This window comes from Mandrillus leucophaeus, unplaced genomic scaffold (assembly GCF_000951045.1).
Source record: "Mandrillus leucophaeus isolate KB7577 unplaced genomic scaffold, Mleu.le_1.0 Scaffold564, whole genome shotgun sequence".
Classification (NCBI taxonomy): domain Eukaryota; kingdom Metazoa; phylum Chordata; class Mammalia; order Primates; family Cercopithecidae; genus Mandrillus; species Mandrillus leucophaeus.
Window position 1 is genome coordinate 643,906 of NW_012106075.1, and position 7,915 is coordinate 651,820.

General features: G+C 51.6%; 1 pseudogene; it reads left to right on the forward strand.

Moving 5' to 3' along the window:
• The first annotated feature begins 4,131 nt into the window (after positions 1 to 4,131).
• Positions 4,132 to 7,327, forward strand: LOC105552561 (annotated as a pseudogene).
• Positions 7,328 to 7,915: the final 588 nt, after the last annotated feature.

The window sequence follows — 7,915 nt, forward strand, 5'->3', positions numbered from 1 at the left end:
CCCGGCTGGCTGGGAGCTTTTGATGGGCGTCTCCAATCCATAAATCTGCCCTCTCGTTGAATAGCTGAGAAGAGGGCCAAGGAGGGTGAGAACTCTGTGTGGTCACCGAAAACCAGAGACGCTTGGGAAGGAAGGAGTCTGGAAAAGCCCTTCCCACGCCCTCTGATCAATGTTCGCTGGGCTCCTGCTCTGCACCACGCTGTGGGGAGGAGGCAGGTGTGGAACAGACTCTCGGCCCCTCTCACCAGGCACTTCCCGCCACCCTCACCTGCCCACAGGCTGCTTACCAGCATGGGGTCCCTGCTTCCCATTTCATTCGAGGCAAACACAAGGTCCCCGTCATGGCCTACAAGTCCTGAGGACGTGCTCTGGCCCCCCTGCTTCCCTCCACCTGGAGCCCATTTCCCCTCCATCCACCCACGCAGCTCTCCGCCAATGTGCTGTGGAAAATAGCACAATGCTGTCCTCTTCCTCCATTATTTTTTCTCTGGAGCATTTATATCTTGTTTGCTACCTGTCCCTTAACTCCTGGCTGCTAGAATTTGGTTCATTCACTGCTGTGATCTCCATACAGCATCTATAGTAGATGCTCAATAAATCTTTATTGACTGACAGAATAAACAGGAAATTTCAAAATCATGTGAACACGGTAAGGACCAGGTAGTCAGAGGATGCTAGAGGGGCTGGGGTGAGAGTCCGTGGGAGGGGTCATCATCTGAGCTGAGTGAGAAGCATTTGGGCAAGGAACAGCAAGGGGGCTGGAAGAGCAGAAGAAAGGCACAGAGGCAGGGAACACTATGTCACGAGAAGGTGCGATGTGTCCACTGTTGCCAGCAGGAGGTGTGGAGGTGAATGACACTCCTGGGGTGGAGGCTCACAGAGGCCTGTAGTCCAGGCCGGCTGTGGGGGTGCGGGGCACTGAGGAGCTTATCAGACAGACAAATGTCTGTTATTTTTTGGTTTAGAGAACCCCTTGGACAGGGCACAGTGTGAGACAGGTCTAACCCAAAAGCCGCAGCTTCCAGCAATGCAGGCAAGAAATGACGAGACCCCCAAATAAGAATGGGAAACATTCCAGAAACAGCAGAAGGAAGCATCTGCAGGACCTCGCACCTGGTGGGGGGGCCTGGACTGGGTGGTAGGTGCAAAGTGGGCTGCCTCCTGAGAGGGGGAAGAACAGGCGGGGCCCAGGCCGGTGCCAGCCTCTCCCCTTTTCTGGTGGCAGCAGCTGATTATCTTTGAAGGCAAACCCTTCCTGCTTGGTGAGATGGCCAGCCAGGTGCCTGCTCCAGGCCAGCCATGGGTTGGGGTGGGCTTCCCATGAGGCCTCCCCAACTCCCCTGGGAATTTGGATCCTGAGTAGAAGGCAGAATGCAAGGCCGAAGGCCATTCGGAGCTGGCTCATCATGGCAGCGGCCCTCCCCTGGGAGAACCATGGAATCAACTAGCAAAAGCCAGCAACGTAGCAGTGAGTACACCAAGTGACCAGAACAGTGCCTGGCGGGCTGAGGGCATCTTGGAAAGGTTAGGTGGCGTGGGTGTCGTCGAAAGTGGCAGCAGTAGCGGTGGGAGCGTCAGAGCAAGGAGCCTAGAAGCAGTTCAAATCTACAAAGAACAAAATCCTTGTTTGCGTGTTTGGGTTTTGGTTATAGTTTCAGTAGTGGCAAAAGTGTGGGTTGTGATAGAAACTTACAGATACTTGCTTTTCGGATTTTTTTTTTTTTTTTTTTTTTTTGAGACAGGGTGTTGCTCTGTTGCCCAGGCTAGAGTGCAGTGGTGCCATCATGGCTCACTGCGACTTTGAATTCCAGTGCTCAAGCGATCCTCCCACCTTGTGACTACAGGAACGTGCCACCATGCCTGGCTAATTTTAAAATTTTTTGTAGAGATGGGTCTCATTATGTTGCCCAGGCTGGTCTCAAACTCCTGGGCTCAGTTGATCTTCCCGCCTCAGCCTCCCAAAGTGCTAGGATTGCAAGCATGATTTAATCTTTGCAAGTCCTAATAATTCCATCCCTGATGCCTCATCCTTGCCTGGGCTGTCACTCTCTCTCTCTCTCCCAGGCCACTGTTTTTGCCCTCTGCCTACTCTCCTTGAGTCCAGGCTCAGCTGCCTTCTCCCAAGTGGCTGCCAGAGAGACGTGCGGACGATGAGGACCTGAGCATGTCTCTCCCCTGATTCACATCCTTGGGTGGCGCCCCCTTGCTGTCGGGAAGCTTTCTCCCACTGCCTGTGAACCCCTGAGGGGCCTGGCTCCTGGTTGCCTCACCGGCCTCACTTCGCACCACTTCCCACCATTCTCACTGCACTGCAGTCCACTGGCATTCCTTCACTGACCCAGGCAATTTCCTACCACAGGGCCTTTGCACATGCTGTTCTTGCTCCTTGGGACACTTTATCTTCCACTCTGCACCAGACTCTTATCCATGTTCAGATCTCAGCTTCCCTGACCTCTCCCACCCCCCAAATAAAACCTTCCTTGCTTCCAGGAACCTGTCACAACCTGCGAGCATATCTTTGCTTATGTGACTATGTGTTGATTGTTTTTCTTCTCTCCTTGTCCCCCCTCCATGGACTGGAATGTCCACAAAGGCAGAGATCTCAACTTTTGTTCAGTACCATATCCTGGCGCAAGGGAGACCTCCTAAGATATGGAAGCAGTCCACTATGCCAAACCATCTCTTGGACAGAAAAGCAATCATTTAGCAAGACGATTTTCAGCAAATTCACCCAAAGCTAGCAAAAAAAAGCGTTGAATGAATGAATGAATGAAAAGCGAGTTTGCTTAAATTTCAAGGAACGTTTAGATTAGAAATAGTTTTTGGGAGGGGAAACCACTTCCTTTATATGAGTAGAAGGAGCCTGGGCATCATAGAGAGACCCATCTCTACAAAAAATAAAAAATTAGCCGGGCGGCTGGGCGCTGTGGCTCACGCCTGCAATCCTGGCACTTTGGGAGGCTAAGGCGGGTGGATCACTTGAGGTCAGGAATTCGAGACCAGCCTGGACAACATGGCAAAAACCCATCTCTACTAAAATACAAAAATTAGCTGGCCATGGTGGCGCATGCCTGTAATCCCAGCTACTCAGGAGGCTGAGGCAGGAGAATCACTTGAACCTGGGAGGCGGAGATTGCTGTGAGCCGAGATCCCGCCACTGCACTCCAACCTGGACGAGGGCAGAGCGAGGCTCCATCTCAAAAAAAAAAAAAAAAAAAAAAAATTAGCTGGGCATGGTGGCATGCACCCAGTTACTTGTGAGACTGAGGTGGGAGGATTGCTTGAGCCCAGGAGGTCAAGGCTTCAGTGAGCTGTAATCGTGCCAGTGCACTCCAGCCTGGGGGACAGAGTGGTAGACCCTGTTTCAGGAAAAAAAAAAAAAGAAGAGTAGAAAGGAGAAAATTAGACAGCGGGTCTCAGGGATCTCCCCATTGGTTAAAAGCGTTATGCCTCAGGAAGACAAATACCACGTGTTCTCCCTCACGTGTGTGAGCCAAACAAGTGAATCTCATGAAGATAGAGAATAAATTGGTAGTTATCAGGGCTGGGAACGGTGGGGAGGTGGGGGAAGGAAGGGAGCTTGCTTAATGGGTACAAATATATACTTAGATAGAAGGAGTACGACTTAGTGTTCAGCCAGGCACGGTGGCTCACACCTGTAATCCCAGCACTTTGGGAGGACGAGGCAGGCAGATCACCTGAGGTCAGGAGTTCGAGACCAGCCTGGGTGACCAAGCAAGACTCTATCTCTACAAAAAATGTGAAACTCCTCTGGGCATGGTGGCGCGCACCTGTAGTCCCAGCTACTCGGGAAAGCTGAGGTGGGAGGATCTCTTGAGCCCAGGAGTTGAAGGCCACAGAGAGCTGTAATCCAGTCACCGTGCCCAGCCAAGGGCAGTCAGTCAGCTACTGTTACAGAGCCCCTCTTTGGAGAGGCACGAAGTCAGCTGAACTGGCTGTGCCCGGGACACTTTCCCCCACTGTGTCCGCACCTCCTGGGGACTCGCAGGAAAGGATTTCTGGGGCTTCTTCATCTCTTTATCTGCCGCTAGTCATAGTGCCTTGGGTCAGAGAAGCTGCAGGTTTGCAGCCTCGGGAGGTGAGTGCGAGCAAGGGGGAGCCTCCCCTAAGATGCGGCAGAGGCCCCCAGTCCTCACCCCATCTCCCTTGGACTTTTCCGCTCCCAGGAAGCTGTGGCTCCCAGGTCCAGGCCCTGGCTCCCAGGAAGCCTCTGCCGAGGGCATCTTAGCGGGGCAGAGGCATGAGTGCTGGCGGGAGGGGAAGTGGGTACTAGGACCATCCTGGCTAAGTCAGCCCTCCAGGCAAGATGGCAGCAAAGTGCAAGTCATGGTGAGTTAGGCACAGGCAGCCTCACAGCAGGAATGCCCGGCGCTCCCAGCCCAGGCGGAACCTGCCTGAGTCACCGCCTGGCTGCAGCCCCAGCTGCAGAGCCTCTACAGACCAGCCCACGCCCCAGCCGTCCTGGAAGGGACCCAGCGGGCACGCCAGGAGGACATGCCAGGGCACGCTTGGGTTGGTACTGCCAGTCTCTTGGGGCCTGGGAAACCCCATCCTGGATCTAAACAGACATTGAATGCACCCTCATCACACAGGAAATACAATGTTTACTCGAAAAATGCAAACAAAAATTAAGTGTTATTTCTTCACAATAATCACACAAATGTAATTTTACAAACATAATACACATTGTTTAGCTCAGACATTTTCTTTTGTGTGTACTTGGTTTGCCCCTTTCTCAATATGAGTGTCTCATCAGTAATCCACAATATTTTCCCTAAGTTTTCCTCAGTGCTTATTTAACACACACACAAATGTACGTGACACATTGGGAGCTGTCAGCATTTTAAAAGCAGAGCCCCATCATGCACCCTCTTCTGCATCTTCTGACCCTACTCCCTCCAGGGCGACCGGGAGCCGCAGTCCGTTCCTCCTGGTGGCCGTGGGAAAGCAGTGGCAAGCATGTTGAATGTGCAAGTAACCACAGTGTTGCCTGTGGATGGGAGACCACTTTGCCTTCCACTTTGGATCAACGCTGCATGGGCCACTTTGCATGTCCTGGTGTGTGTATTTCTGTGTGTTAGATCCCGGGGATGCTGGCTTTGTCAGTCTTCACAGGTGTTGCCGGTGACTGTCCACCAAGGTGGCCCTAAGGGGCTGCTGTAGTTCCAGCTGGCCTGGCGGTGTGCGGCACTCTGCCGTTTCCCTGCTGTCTGGTGGCATTCCTCACCATGCAATGGCCATTGGCATTTGCCCATTTCTTGGAAGGCGTTTGTGTTTTCCTTGTCAGTATCTAGGAGCTCTTTGCATATTACAGCCATCTGTATCACTAGTATTTTCCTGAATCTATCATTTGTCCACAGACTTTATTTATGGTATCTTTTGTTATATAAAAGTTTTTTATAAAGCTAAATGGAACTCTCTTGTTTAGTTTAGATTAGGAGGGTTTCCTTGCCCCAGGATTAATTCCTAATTTTCTGTTAAGATTTTCATTGTTTTATTATTTACTTTGAATCCATCAAGAGCTGATTTTACAAATGCAAATGAAAATGCACATTGATTTTCTTTTTTCTTTATATATATTTTTTGAGAGAGAGTCTTGCTCTGCAACCTCTGCCTCCCAGGTTCAAGCAATTCTCTGCCTCAGCCTCCTGAGTATCTGGGATTACAGGCACCCAACACCATGCCCGGCCAATTTTTGTATTTTTAGTAGAGACGGGGTTTCACAATCTTGGCCAAGCTAGTCTTGAACTCCTGACCTCGTGATCTACCCGCCTCCCAAAGTGCTGGGATTACAGGCGTGAGCCACCATACCCAGCCCGCACATTGTATTTTCTTGCAGATGCACAGCCTGTGTGCCGACACCGTTTAATAACAACTCCACCCCTTCCTGATCCTTTGCTGTGTGCCAGGTCTGAGCACTTACGAACCCTTTAGTTCTCACAAGTACCCAAGAGGCAGGAACTATCACTATTTCCATCTGATAGATGATGAACTGAAGCACACAGGGGTTAAGTGATTTGCATAAGGTCACACAGCTAGTGAGTGATCGAGCCAGGTTTCACCCGAGAATCTGACCCAGCGTCCCCTTGAGGAGACTCATATCCTGGGGAGTCGGTCCCCCACGTTTGCAAACGTATTGCCAGAGTGTGGAATACAGTTTTCTCCAAATTCTGTTCTCATTTCTAGTCTTGAACGTGTCTGCTGCCCCCATCCCCCTTACCAGGGAAACTGCAAGTCACGATGTGCTCAGGTCTGTTTCATCAGCGCTTGCAGAGACCGCGTTGCCGTCCAGCCCATTGCGCATGCGTAGATGCGTGGGGTCGCTCATCCATTCTAATAAAGTATGAATGGGATGCGTGTTGGTTTCCTAGCTCATTGATTTCTGTTTTAATCAATTCCTAGTTTCTTTTGGTGCTTAAACTATATAGGTCCTTTTATTTTTGTTTTCCTATTATAACACAGAAGGAACGAAAGTCTGCTTTTCCTCTGAATTTGCTGCTGGAGCTCAAGCGAGAGTTTGCCTTGGAAGATGCCTTCCGCATGCGTGAGGTCACCTGAAGTTCACTGCCCCCTGATCCTCCTGAACATGAGGGAGAACAGGTTGGGTCCCCTAGCCAAGTGGCAGACACTGGTTTTGGTGGCCACAGGGGGCGGTCCGTGCGACAGGCACATGCTGAGGCCTGCCAGTGGAGGAGGTAGTACCTTTGAAGATGCCATTGACCACCTGGCCACAGCCAGCCAGAGGCCTGGTAGCAGGGGGTGTCACCTGAGACAAGCCATCCTGGATGGCCTCATGGATAACATGGGCTTCAGGAGGGACCCTCTGGTCTAGCTGCCCCACCCAACCGCCCTTATTAGCTCCAAGTCCCTCTACAAGCCTTTGCCAAACTTCCCACACCCACTGCTCTCCTCCTTTTCCCACCCTGATTCCCCATCTTCCTCATCTCCACCATCCAACCAGGAGGCGTCTGCCACTGGTAACATGGCTGTAGGCTCCCCCTTGATGCGAGAGATAGGCTCCCAGAAAGATCCTGGGAAGTCCCTGCCACCCACACCACCAACGGGGCTGCCCCCACCCCAGGAGTCTGGCGGGGGAACCCATTTATGCTGTTCCTGTGCCTGGCCCTCCTGCTGGAGCACCACATCATGCGCAGTGGGCTGGATGACAACGAGCTGGCCACGTGCTTTGACCGCCTTGGGCAACCTGGGACGTGTCTTGTGCTGAGCCGGGGCTCTCTTTGCAGATGACCTGCAGTCAGAGGTGGGGGACTTGGAGGAGGGGACTGAGGCCACAGCTGCATCTTGATCAGGCTTTCTCCAGCCCACCATCAGCCCCACCAGATCTCCATTCTTTGCAATGAGGGCCAACACATGAGAACCCACCTCCCTGCCTGCCAACCCTAGACCTGCTGGAGCATACAGCCCTTTCTCCCCAGGTCTAAGTATGCAGGGCCATGCTCCAGCACTGCCCCCCGGGAGCCACAGCCTCTTTACTCTGTTTCTGTTGTTTTAACAACTATACTTTACACACATGGAAAAAAAATCTCCACCTATTAAATCAAATGTATTGGTTATTCTTTGATATCATTCCTTTTTGTTGGTTGGCTTGAGAGCTGTGTATTGAAATCTCCCACTGTAACTGTATTTGGATCAAGCTCTCCTTACAAATCTAGTAACTTTGGCTTTGTGTATTTAACCAACATTTTGCGTAGTCCATACGGGTCTATGACTTTTTTCCTTTATAAGTTTTGCTTTTCATCATCACGTGTTCTAAGCTGAAGGTCCGCCTGTCTGCGGCTCACACTGCTGGCACATCACATTTGTGTCTTGTCTGTCCACACGGACCGTCCCCAGCCCTTCTCGACCTTACTGTTCCGCATGTATCCCGTCAATC